The sequence below is a fragment of the Chanodichthys erythropterus genome, chromosome 10, assembly GCF_024489055.1.
Source record: "Chanodichthys erythropterus isolate Z2021 chromosome 10, ASM2448905v1, whole genome shotgun sequence".
In the NCBI taxonomy this organism is placed as follows: Eukaryota; Metazoa; Chordata; class Actinopteri; order Cypriniformes; family Xenocyprididae; genus Chanodichthys; species Chanodichthys erythropterus.
The window spans coordinates 25,001,244-25,014,010 of NC_090230.1; the positions used below are offsets into that span (position 1 = coordinate 25,001,244).

General features: G+C 36.8%; 1 protein-coding gene across 12 annotated transcripts in view; it reads right to left on the reverse strand.

Moving 5' to 3' along the window:
- Positions 1–7,414, reverse strand: part of si:zfos-588f8.1 — a 56,632-nt gene extending 49,218 nt beyond the window's left edge. For all 12 annotated transcript variants that reach the window (XR_010896144.1, XM_067396704.1, XM_067396700.1 and 9 more), the window contains exon 1: positions 7,143–7,414. The gene's annotated coding sequence lies outside the window, so the exon portion shown is untranslated. The remainder of the gene's footprint in view (positions 1–7,142) is intronic.
- Positions 7,415–12,767: the final 5,353 nt, after the last annotated feature.

Consider the following 12,767-nt stretch of genomic DNA (forward strand, 5'->3'; position numbering starts at 1 on the left):
AGTCTGCATTTCAAAAATATTGTAAAAACAGTAATATTGTAAAATATTATTACAATGTAAAATAGATGTTTTCTATGTGAATATGTTGTAAAACGTAATTTATTCCTGTGATCAAAGCTGAATTTTCAGCATCATTACTCAAGTCTTCAGTGTCACATGATCCTTCAGAAATCATTAATATGATCATTTGATGAAACATTTCTGATTATTATCAATGTTGAAAACAGTTGTGCTGCTTCATATTGTTGTGGAAACCATACCAGACGAGGAATAAGGGTCTTATCTAGCAAAACAATCGGTCATTTTCTGAAAAAATACAACCGTTTATGCTTTTTAAACACAAAATATCGCCTTGAACTTACTTCCCGTTTCCGCATAAGACCCTTATTCCTTGTCTGGTATCGTTTAAAGCTCTTTGAAGCTGCAATTAAACTGTAATTTTAACCTTCAACCGTCTGGAGGCCATTGAAGTCCAGTATAAGGAGAAAAATATGAAATGTTTTCATCAAAAACCTTAATTTCTTTTCGACTGACGAAAGAAAGACATGAACATCTTGGATGACATAGGGGTGAGTAAATTATCAGGAAAAGTTTATTTAAAAGTGGACTAACCCTTTAATTTCTTTCAAAAATAAAAACAAACCCTCATAACCCTCATGTCTTCTTATTTCATTCCAAAAAAAAATTAAAAGAAGCCTATTTTAGGACCATATATTTATATATATATATATTTATATATTTATATATATATATATATATATATATATATATATATATATATATATATATATATATATATATATATATATATATATATATATATATATATATATATATATATATATATATATATATATATATTAATTGTGCATTACATTCATGACTATCACACACATTTACCCACAAATTTCTCATTAACATTATGCAAAAATAAATTTAAAAAAAAGCAATAAGACATTTTATTATTAAGAATTTACTACTACTAATAATAATATGCTTTATAAAATGATAATATTGGGGAAAATGTGCATAACCGACATGAAAATAATGTAAAAAAAAAAAAAAAAAGCACTTAATTGTGTATTCAAAACATATTTTTGTTTGATTTATTTTACGACCGTTGGCCCATTTCGCGGGCTTCAACCTCCTGCGGCGTGTTTACATCAAATGAAGAGTAGAATGGCGCAATGTTTGCCCGTTTACTAAACAAACGGCGTCGATAATCAAGCAAAAGTCAACAGAAACCTCGCAGCTGTGTCGACGCTAACAGCCACGGTTAATGAGCTCTACTCGACTGGCGACGGAGGACTGAGGAGGCGTTTAATGAAGTCTCTCTGGCACTCGAACTGCTCCGGCCACTTTCCTCTCAGACCGGCCGCTTCCTGCATGAGATCAATTGGCAGTCCAACATCAAAACCACACCATTACCAACCCGCTGACAGTAGCGCAAATGGAGACTCCCATTCATCTCCGGGACAGTATGAGCACATTGTCTCTCTGACTAAAGGTTAGACAATAAACTCCCCGTTATTCAGATGACCTAAACAGTAAAAAATGTCAGGCTATCGTTGTTTAGAAGGGGTTAATGCAAAACAGCGACCGAATGTGTGTCGGCTAGACTCATTTCTTCATATGCTCTATAATTAGAGTTATTTATAAACTTGGATCGACTGCGTGCATTGAACGCGGGGAAACTAGCAAGACCGTCCAAGCTTAGCTTTAACAATTTCCGTCCTCTGCTACCACGTGTGCGTCATCTCGACTGCGCACCGCAAAGTTTGGTCGGTTGCTTGATGCTTGAAAGCTTTTATCTTTCTTCGCCCCCTCCAAAAAAAAAAAAAAAAAAAACCGACACACCCATAATGCATTGCTGTCAGGCTACTTTGGGGCACCTTCTAGATTAAAAGCCTGTCTTCACCACAGTGAAACATATGAGTGACCAGACCACGGAGGATGTTTCACTAAATTAGGGAAGCATTCCAATGCCATCTGCAAATCTTGCAGATTTTCGAGAGGAAGGCGGTTTTTTGTGAACCTCTCGGAGAAAATGAATCTAATTCTTGCCATCTGCTCGTCAATAGTCATTACTTGGCTCTTATGATGGACGGATATGAAGTCACTAGTTTCTAGATCACGAATGGCTTCATATTCATCCATTACAGAAGAAAATAAAGAACTAAGGTGATATTGAATTGAATATATTTACATAGTTTGGATGCAATTAAAAATATAAAACGATAATTAATACTGCAATAATTTAATATTTATTTTATTTCACAAATACGCTATAAAATTTTACAATCCTATCTTCTCTCACAACTAGAGAGAGTGATAACTTGAAAAAATACTATAGTAATTTATGTAAATACTAGTGTTTTTTAACCATACTATAGTAAAGTACTTGAATTAATTGGTGTGGTAATTCTATAGTTGTTATATAGTAATATAAACAAATTATTTTACCCAATACTCTACTAAGTTTTCTACAACTATAGGGTGTATTATACACTACAGTTTACTGTAGTAAAAAACTAAAGTATACTACAGTATTTATTAAAGGTTTATCAGTGCACTATAGCTAATACTACAGTATGCTGTAGCATTTATTAACAAAGTGTTAAAAATACTATAATACAGTATACTACAATTTACTATGATAAATTCTATAGTATTCAATAGCATCTCTTTAAACTTTAGTAGCAAAACTAGTATATTCGATTCATTTCTTTGAGAAATTGAATCTCAGAAGTGAATCAATTCAAAACTCTGATGCAGCGATTATTTAGCAAAAATTGTCTGAAATCTCAGCTTAGCATTTTTCATAAAGGATTAAAGAACAAACGCAGCGCCAGTTCCATTTTTTCTGTAAGTTGAATAGGGAAGGCATAGGACATACAGCGTAAGCTTTTTGAAGAATACGAAAGTGCAGTTTTGGCAGAAGCACTTGGAAGGTGATCATTTGTTTATATAAACCATATACCAATTAACATTAAACCAATTAACATTTTTTAGAAAATGACCGATTGTTTCGCTAGATAAGACTCTTAAGGTGATGATACACAGGGCAACTTTTTGAGCAATGTTGCTGGGCAATGTTGCAGTCAACGGGCAACCTGATGAGACACAGGGCAACTAATTAGGGCAACAGACAGTTGGCAGCAACTAATCAGAGAGGAGCAAATCTATTGCCAACTCAATAAATACTTTATTATAAACACTTGTTAGGCACTTTATCTCAACTTTTCAAATATTTTCTTCATTTTTATTAAAAATAAATGCCTTTCCGATCTGATTTGTGACAGGAAAAGGGAGAAGAGCGAGTTCGGCAAAAGGAAGATTCGAACCCGCGTCGATCGCATCAAAAGCTATTCAAATGTCAAACGCCCTACAGCCTACGCTACTACAGACGTTAAAAAATCCCGTCTTTTTAGTATTTAACTGAAATCATTCAATAGCTTCATTACAGCATACACACATTACTTTCGGACAGTTGTTGGTATTTTAAGCAATATATGAGGTAAATTCCCTGTTTTGGGTTGACGCATGACAACTTACTAGCGTAAAAAGATAAAAGTTCACACTCCTTTTCTCCGCTCCACTGCTGCTGAGAGGCCGCCATCTTGTTTGAATTTTTCTGAAATCTCCGAACCGGTCACGTGATCGGCTGCTAACATTCTGATTGGAGGACCTCAAAAAATTGCCCGTAACCGATCTAATGTATCCAGATATAAATTTGTTGCTCATTCTCAATGGGAAAGTGCCCAAGCAACGTTGCTCGGCAACACTGCCTGGCAACATTGCTCAAAAAGTTGCCCCGTGTATCATCACCTTTATTCCTCGTCTGGTATCGTTTAAAGCTCTTTGAAGCTGCACTGAAACTGTAATTTTGACCTTCAACCATTTGGGCTCCATTGAAGTCCACTATAAGGAGAAAAATCCTGGAAGGTTTTCATCAAAAACCTTAATTTCTTTTCGACTGATGAAAGAAAGACATGAACATCTTGGATGACATGGGGGTGAGTAAATTATCAGGAAAAAGTTTATTTGAAAGTGAACTAATCCTTTAAGTAAAAATAGATGTATTGTTGTTTGTTTATATGCATACAAATTAAATAGTTAAATATTCTTCCAAAAAAAAAAAAAAACCTGCAAAAAAATTAGACTTTGTTTGATATGATTGCTGTTGTTGAAGACAAACAAAAATTTATAAATATTTAAAAAAATTATTGAAGGCCGAAAATGTGCTTTTTAAGGCTACATAGTAAAACCCCACTACCAGAGAAACCAGCGTACCTTCTGCTTGTTCTTAAAAGCTGAATAATTCCAAATGATCTCTGTTATTTTGACAGGAAAATACAACAAAGTATATTGTTTACATGTAGTGAGTTGATTCTGCATGGTGAGACTCTCTTTCCATCTATCTATCTATCTCTCCGTGTGTGTGTGTGTGAGAAACACAGTGCTCTCAGTAAAGTCATGTGTCTTCACACTAGAGTTTGCGGTACATCACTAAAATAGTACAGATCGCTTGATGGAGAGCAAAACTCTCAAGTGCGCAATGTTCAGCGAGTGAATATATATCAATGCTAAATCCATAGTTAATCCAAAGTGCTTTACAGTAAATCAGAATTTAAAATAGAAAAGGAGAAAAAAAAATAGAGATAAAAATCGAGCACTGTATAGGGTTGAAATAATACTGCACTTGTTATATTAGTGCATGTAAATTAAATTAATATATAAACAATTCTTCAGTGTATTAATTGAGTAAATAAAGTGCATTGAGATTTATTTTGCAATGATTTGTTTGGAATGATTGCTTTGGTTGAGGACGAAAAAGAAAAAAAAAACCCTAACCCTATATATTTAAGCCATTTGAGAGGAAAATAGAACTATTGAGATATATATTAAAGGGTTAGTTCACTCAAAATTGAAAATAATGTCATTCATTACTCACCTTTATGTCATTCCACACCCGTAAGACATTTGTTCATCTTCAGAACACAAATTAAGATATTTTTGATAAAATCTGATGGCTCAGTGAGGCCTCCATTGCCAGCAAGTTAATTTTCACTTTCAGTGCCCAGAACATATACGTCTACATTCATCAGTTCATGTAAGTACAGACGAGAATACTTTTTGTGCTAAAAAAAAAACAAACAAACAAAAAAAAACTTTTCAACAGTATCTAGTGATGGCCGAATTCAAAACACTGCTTCATGAAGCTACGAAGCTTTACAAATCTTTTGTTCGAATCAGTGGTTCTGATCGCATGTCAAACTGCTGAAATCACATGAACCACTGATTCTAAACAAAAGATTCAAAGCATTGTTTTAAAATTGCCCATCACTATATATTGTTGAAAAGTCATTATTTTGTTTTTTGGAGCACAAAAAGTATTCTCGACACTTTATAATATTATGGTAGACCACTGTAGTCACATTGAACAGTTTTAAATATATCTTTAGTACCTTTCTGAGCATTTGAAAGTGTAAATTAACTTGCTGGCAATAGAGGCCTTACTGAGCCATTGGATTATCAAAAATATCTTAATTTTGTTGCGAAGATGAACAAAGGTCTTACTGGTGTGGAACTACATGAGGGTCAGTAATAAGTGATGTAATATTCATTTTTGGGTGAACTTACCCTTTAAATATTAAAGGCTGAAAAATGTTGTGATATTTGTACAGCTATACTGCCCAGCCCTACTTCCAGGTCTCTCATTCAGTGGTTCCCTTTCAATACGTCAGTGCACATATGGTGCAACAAAAAAAGCTTTGTGGGCCGCCCTCTCAACTTCACAATAACTCTTTAAAATTGAGACTGAAAAAAAGAAAGACAGAGAAAGAGTAAATAGGGCAGGGACACCCAACCGTCTAACACTCCTGGCAACCTGAATTTCCTATGACTACGTCTACATTCATCAGCAAGTATCAACTTCCTGTTCACGTCTGCTAGTCACTGAAGAGTTTCTCAATATAAACCCATCCCCTCTATTATGCTGTTCACTGTCAGGTTACATAAAGTATAAATCATTAAAGTCAACATGAAACCTAATTTGCTCCCATAATAAGATGAATTTCCAGGATTATCTAAAACAGAAGAACATTTACATGTAGAATTGACACTTCAGTTAATTGGCCAAATATTGGCCAGGATATTGGGATTAATATGAAGACAAACATATTTCTGTTTGGAGTGACAAGACCAGGAAAGTGGATTGAAAAAGTACATTCTGATTTCATGATGTTTTTAAAGGTTGTTCAACTCAAGACACCAATCTTCAGTTGCTTCAAGGCTCTCACGCTATTCACAAGCAAAAATAACAGCGTGAAAAAAAACACTAACACATGACACGCAAAAATTTCTCTCGCTTCCTGTCAAGTTTCTGTTCTTGGTGATGATTGGGGTTTTTCCATGTCTGATGAACATACAGTAGGAGGATAGAAGTCAATCAGAGTTGAGAAAAAAGGCCAATCCTAAAGTCCAGACAGGGATGACCACCATCCCATTGATTTTTCCAAAGACAATAATGAGCTACCAGGCTGTGCATTGTATTATTACTTTATGATGGTAATAAGCGAACACTTGAAGCTTTATGTGATTGTCAACTTAAATGTGACCATAAACCGTATTACCTACAAATCCCATTGTGGGTCAGAGTTACATGAAAAACACAATGAAGCACAATGCAACAAGTAAGAGGTTCAACCTGATATCCCAACAGGGTTTATATCCGTTGAAAGCATTTACGAAGCACAGATTGAAAATATATCACACATAATTGAGAAATATGAATCTAGAGTTCAGATTTATGTATAATTAACCACAACAAAGCGGGAAATCAAAGATCAAAAGTTACATTGTATCATTGTGACAAAGGCTCAATCCGGGAAGTTCGATTTATTTTGAGCCTTATCGCTGCGAACGGACTTTTATTCTTTGTTTAAGTGACTCTGCGTTACTTTCTAGCTTAACCGCTATTTTTTTGAGATAATATTAAAGTTACTTTGATCAGAAATGTTGCTTGGGTTTTTGAAACAAAAGCCTTTTCACTTCCAGCCACCCGGAAAGTTTATGTTCGCCGCCGCCGAGCTGAAAACGGCTCGAATAAATGAAACAATCAAAACAGCCGGTAAACTTACCTTGATGTGTGCATGTTGTGCTGAATGAAGCTTCTCATCTTTGATAAGTTAATAAATGTGGCTACTCGTTTGTCTCTGTGTGTTTGTGTATACGTGTATGCGGCTCCTCCTCTTCATCCAGTAGATCGCCTCTTCATCAAACTCATCCAGACAGATTTACTTCCACCCCAGAGACCTCTTTAAAAACATATCACAGATATATGAGTCCGGAGAGGACACACGGACATGGTGAATGCGATCTGAGAGCTTTGTGCTGTAGATCTCGACAAACAGTGAGGAAAACTTCTCGTGTGAACAGATGCAGAACAGCGCCGCCTGGCGGATGAAAAGGAACTGCAACCAGACACCAGGTTACTTCATTTATCTCAGTTGTTAATATTAATTACTTTAATAATATTTTTACATATGCAACGTTACTTTTACGCTACGTTACTTTTTGCATTACTTACTTATTTTGTATTATTTAAATTAAACTCTACAGGCGTTTTGGCAATAAAAAGGCTCAACGAGGTTTGGAATATGGATTTCTAAGAGCTGTCTGTCTGGTAAAGGTGAGCAGAGAGCAAAGCCTTGTGGTTGGATTCGAGTAGTACAGCCTGTCTAAAAAAAATTCAAAAGTAATTACATTAAACTACAGCTAGATGTCGGTAGAAATTTAGATACTGAACAATGCCAAGTCTTGTCAGTCCAGACACTGCTTGTATAAAGGCACAATATGTAAGATTTATATAAGATATAAGATTTTTTGGAATAAAACATCCAAAAAACACTAGAACAGTGTTATATATTTTGTTGACTTGTGTACTTACATTAGCCCAAATGTTTCCAAGAAGGTTAAATCCAGAGAAATTACAATTTTAACCAGGACATGGACCGTGTCTGTGCGTCATCAGTGACGTCATACCTGTGTTACTGTCGATTTTATTTAGTAAAAACTATGAAAACACCAAAGACACTTTAATATATTACATGTTTTATTAGACAATGGAACAACTGTTTGGATACATTTATAGACAGAAAACGAATTATAGTTATATAGCTCAACACGTTTTGTCTTATTGTTTGAACATTATTTTCTTCATTCATGTTTCACCAAGTGGCTAACATAGCATAATCAGATGCAGCTTTATTTTTAGTTATAGTAATACAGCATTTTCTCCATCATACAATGTGTTAAAATGAATTGCATGCCATTTATCAACACAAGCATTTATTTCTATGATATTCTAAAATCGATTTATCTTACTGCAGTGTGCAACAAGTGTCTCACAGCAGCCGCCGAGCGAATGCTCAGAGTAACGTTATAACATCATTTTCAACACACTCAAATGTATCTGATAAACAGCGCTGCTTTACCCCACATATGCTTGACTGCAGCACATTAAAAGCTCCACTGCTCTCGAAGCGTCACGCTCGTCTCTCATTAGCAATTGTTCCAGCAGCTTCATTCAGCTCCAACAGCAACTCTGCCCTTCTCTGCTTCCAGACATCCCAACCTGCAAAAAGTCATTTCAGGGAGGTATCAAAATTTTATATAAGCTGCTTATACTATTTATGTAAACTGCTTTTATTTATTTTCCATTGCAACTTTAAACAGGTCTAAGGAGTTTGTGGTTTTCATGTAGCCTTGGCAACTAGCCTGAATAATATGCACATGAAATGAAACTTGTCAACTCACCTCACTGATAATTGATTGGTTGATTTGCCGAAAAAGGCCATTCGGGATGCTCTCTGTCATATATGCGCTTCGCACACACACGCGCGCACACACACACACACACACACACACACACACACACAAGCAAGGTCTCTCTCTCTCGCTCCCTCTCCCTCTCTGCCGTGCGCGCGCTGGTTTGAAACACATCTCTATGCGCGCTCTTGCTCGCTCGCTCTAGATTCCGGGAGATTTTAACTAATTTGCGGGCATCAGGGAGCCGCTATCAATATGCGGGAGACTCCTGGAACTTCCGGGAGAATTGGGATGTCTGTGCTTCATACTACAGTAACGTTAAAGTGTACATAACACACACAGTTTCAGCCAATCTCATGTTAATCTTGAATACCTATAGAGTAGTATAGCATCCTTCATATCTCCCCCAAAGTCTTTAGTTTTAACAGATTTATAAATATACACAGATACACTGTACCGAGTCTTTCCGAAAACAGGAGGCATGCCGTGGACGAAGCTAAAGAGTGATGAGCACGCAGAGCTTTTGCGTAGCGAAGCTACACTATATTGCCAAAAGTTTTGGGATGCCTGACTTTACATCCACATGAACTTTAATGACATCCCATTCTTAATCCGTAGGGTTTAATATGGAGTTGGACCACTCTTTGCAATTCTTCTGGGAAGGCTTTCCACAAGGTTTGGGAGTGTGTTATGGGAATTTTTGACCATTCTTCTAGAAGCACATTTGTGAGGTCAGGCAGTGATGTTGGCGAGAAGGCCTGGCTCACAGTCTCCGCTCTAATTCATCCCAAAGGTGTTCTGTCGGGTTGAGGTCAGGACTCTGTGCAGGCCAGTCAAGTGCATGTGCAACTCACTCATCCATGTCTTTATGGACCTTGCTTTGTGCACTGGTGCGCAGTCATGTTGGAACAGGAAGGGGCCATCCCCAAACTGTTCCCAAAATGTTGGGGGCATGAAATTGTCCAAAATGTCTTGGTATGCTGAAGCATGGAGTTTCTTTCACTGGAACAAAGGGTTCAAGCCCAACCCCTGAAAAACTACCCCACACAATAATGCCCCTCCACCAAACTTTACCCTTGGCACAATGCAGTCAGGCAAGTACCAAGTACCCAGACTCGTCCATCAGATTGCCAGACAGAGAAGCGTGATTGGTCACTCCAGAGAACATGTCTCCACTGCTCTAGAGTCCAGTGACGGCGTGCTTTACACCACAGCATCCAATGCTTTGCATTGCACTTATAAGGTTTGGATGCAGCTGCTCGGCCATGAAAACCCATTCCATGAAGCTCTCTACACTGTTCTTGAGCTAATCTGAAGGCCACATGAAGTTTGGAGGTCTGTGGCTATTGACTCAGCAGAAAGTTGGCGACTTCTGCGCACTGTGCGCCTTGCACGGCTCTGTGATTTTACGTGGCTTACCACTTCATGGCTGAGTTGCTGTTGTTCCCAATTGCTTCCATTTTGTTACCGCTAACAGTTGACCGTGGAATATTTAGTAGTGAGGAAACTTCACGAATGGACTTATTGCACAGGTGGCAACCTATCACGGTACCACGCTTGAATTCACCGAGCTTCTGAGAGCGACCCATTCATTCACAAATGTTTGTAGAAGCAGTCTGCATGCCTAGGTGCTTGATTTTATACACAATTGGCCATGGAAGTGATTGAAACACCTGAATTCAATGATTTGGAGGGGTATCCCAATACTTTTGGCAATATAGTGTATCAATGGTTAGCTAAACAAATGTATTTAAACACACACAATACACCATCATATTATCCATGGATAACTTTTAATTCATTATACATTTGTGTTGTTTACATCATATGCACTTACGCGCCGACTGCCAACAAAACAGACATTTAATGCAGTTTTACTCACCACCTACAGTTCCGATCATTATCGCTGTGACCGCTCCATCTTTCAGTTTCAAACGATCTGTAAATCCAGCATCCAACTGGGCCTTGTTTATAAAACCATAAGCGCCGATCCTGAGGGATCGAGCAGCCACGGAAAACACAAGATGTTCTCTATTCATTTTAACTAATAAAAAATTGATTGCAACTTTCAGACATGACTTTATTCTTATGATAGTTAATTTAAGGCGGTTTCTATGGTTATTTTAATGACAAATGTCAAGAGCGCATCAATGTAATGCGTGAGCACAAATCTCTCAGCTCCACTTAACGCTGGGTTCTTTGGGAAGCAAGGTTATCTTTCCCAAAAAACACTTTGGTGGAATTGTTGAATTCATGGTCTAAAAACAAAGTGATAAATTCTTTCTCGAGCAAGTCCTGTGCAGCGCTGACGATGACTTGTATAACCCCAATGAAGTGCATTGATGGGCGTGCTCTTGCTCTCTTGCTCTGGTTAATGTGCGTGCGGCGCTCTTCCGGGAGAAGTGCCCGTACAAGGAATTCCACCCTTTATTACGTAATACAGGTTTGAAGTAGTGTATCTGGCACATAAATACTCCGTCATACGTCCAACTAATTTTTTGAAACTTCGGCCATGTTTAGCAAGAGAATCAAACTCTTTAACTGTGTAAATAAGTTAGAATGCATGAAATAGCATTAAACCCCCCCCCCCTTTAACAATCTCATCCATGAACATGATTTCTGCCGGAGTCCCATCCCGATTCTTTTCCACCGGCTGTGAGGTGAAGACAACATCTCAAGATTCTGCGCAAAAACTTGCCGTCATCAAGCTACACCTTTGTTTTGATGGTGACCTCTAGTGGCGGAACTTTACATATTGTGCCTTTAATTAACTAAATGAAGGTGTCTATAAGAATGGCCTACTTTTCAAAAGCTTTCTACACAGTTCACTCTTTGTTGTATATTTCATTTTCATTTAAAAGCATTTGATTAAAAACATTTTTTTTTTCGTAGTCCAGATTCCAGCTGTGCTCACTTTATTCATCACCAATTTCATAAAGATGAACTGAACTGAACTTTTAAACATGAGCAAAGGAGGAACATGTGTGCCGAGCCCTTCATGATGCTTCTCCTTCACTACCCACTACAACGTACGCATTTAAAACATTTTGTTATGAAATTCTTATGTTTTCACTTCAAAAGATCTTGTGAAACATAAATTCAGTCAAGTGCATCCGATTGGTGTGTTTCCATGTGTGTAGACTCTGCTATTCTTTCATAGTCAGGGTGATTTTAAGAACTTTATCTTCATCTTCATCATTATCATTAAAGTTATCATCCCTGGTGTTAGTTATCAACAGGTTTTAAAGCATTTTTGCTTGGTGTGCAGCTTGAATCTCTCCTGAAGCTGTAAACAACTTGTTTATCACGCAGGTTCAGTTTCTGCTGACGTGATCATGCTTAATAGTGACACACTTTTGCTTTTTTGTGGCTTTCTCTGATAACACTTTTTTTATTTTCAACGTGCAAGTGTCGGGAGGGCGTTGGCAACTGTGAAGGGTGTTGTTTCTTACCTCAGGATGTGGTAGTTTCAGAAGTCCCCCCTCCTTTATCCTACCCCAACATTTACTGGATGGTATAATACAAAACAGAAATGAAGAAAAGAAACTGTGTAAAATGAAACTGCGTGATTCTACTCAGATGATTTAAAATAGTTTCAGGAGACAGTGAAGAAATGCTGCATGGAAAAAAGGGGACAAAATCAGATTGTTTTCTACAGATAAAGTTTCTACTTTATAACAGGTGATATATATATTTATATATATATATATATATATATATATATATATATATATATATATATATATATATATATATATATATAGAACATTATGAAGAATGCAATGGATCATTGCACATCCAAAATATTTATGATTGGCATTCCCTTGTCAGTATTTGAAAATTTAGGATAAATCAGCTAAATTTGTTAATTGAAAATGTATATTAAACAGACATGTAGCTGATTAAGGTTTGTAAAGTGTGTGTGTGTGTGTGTG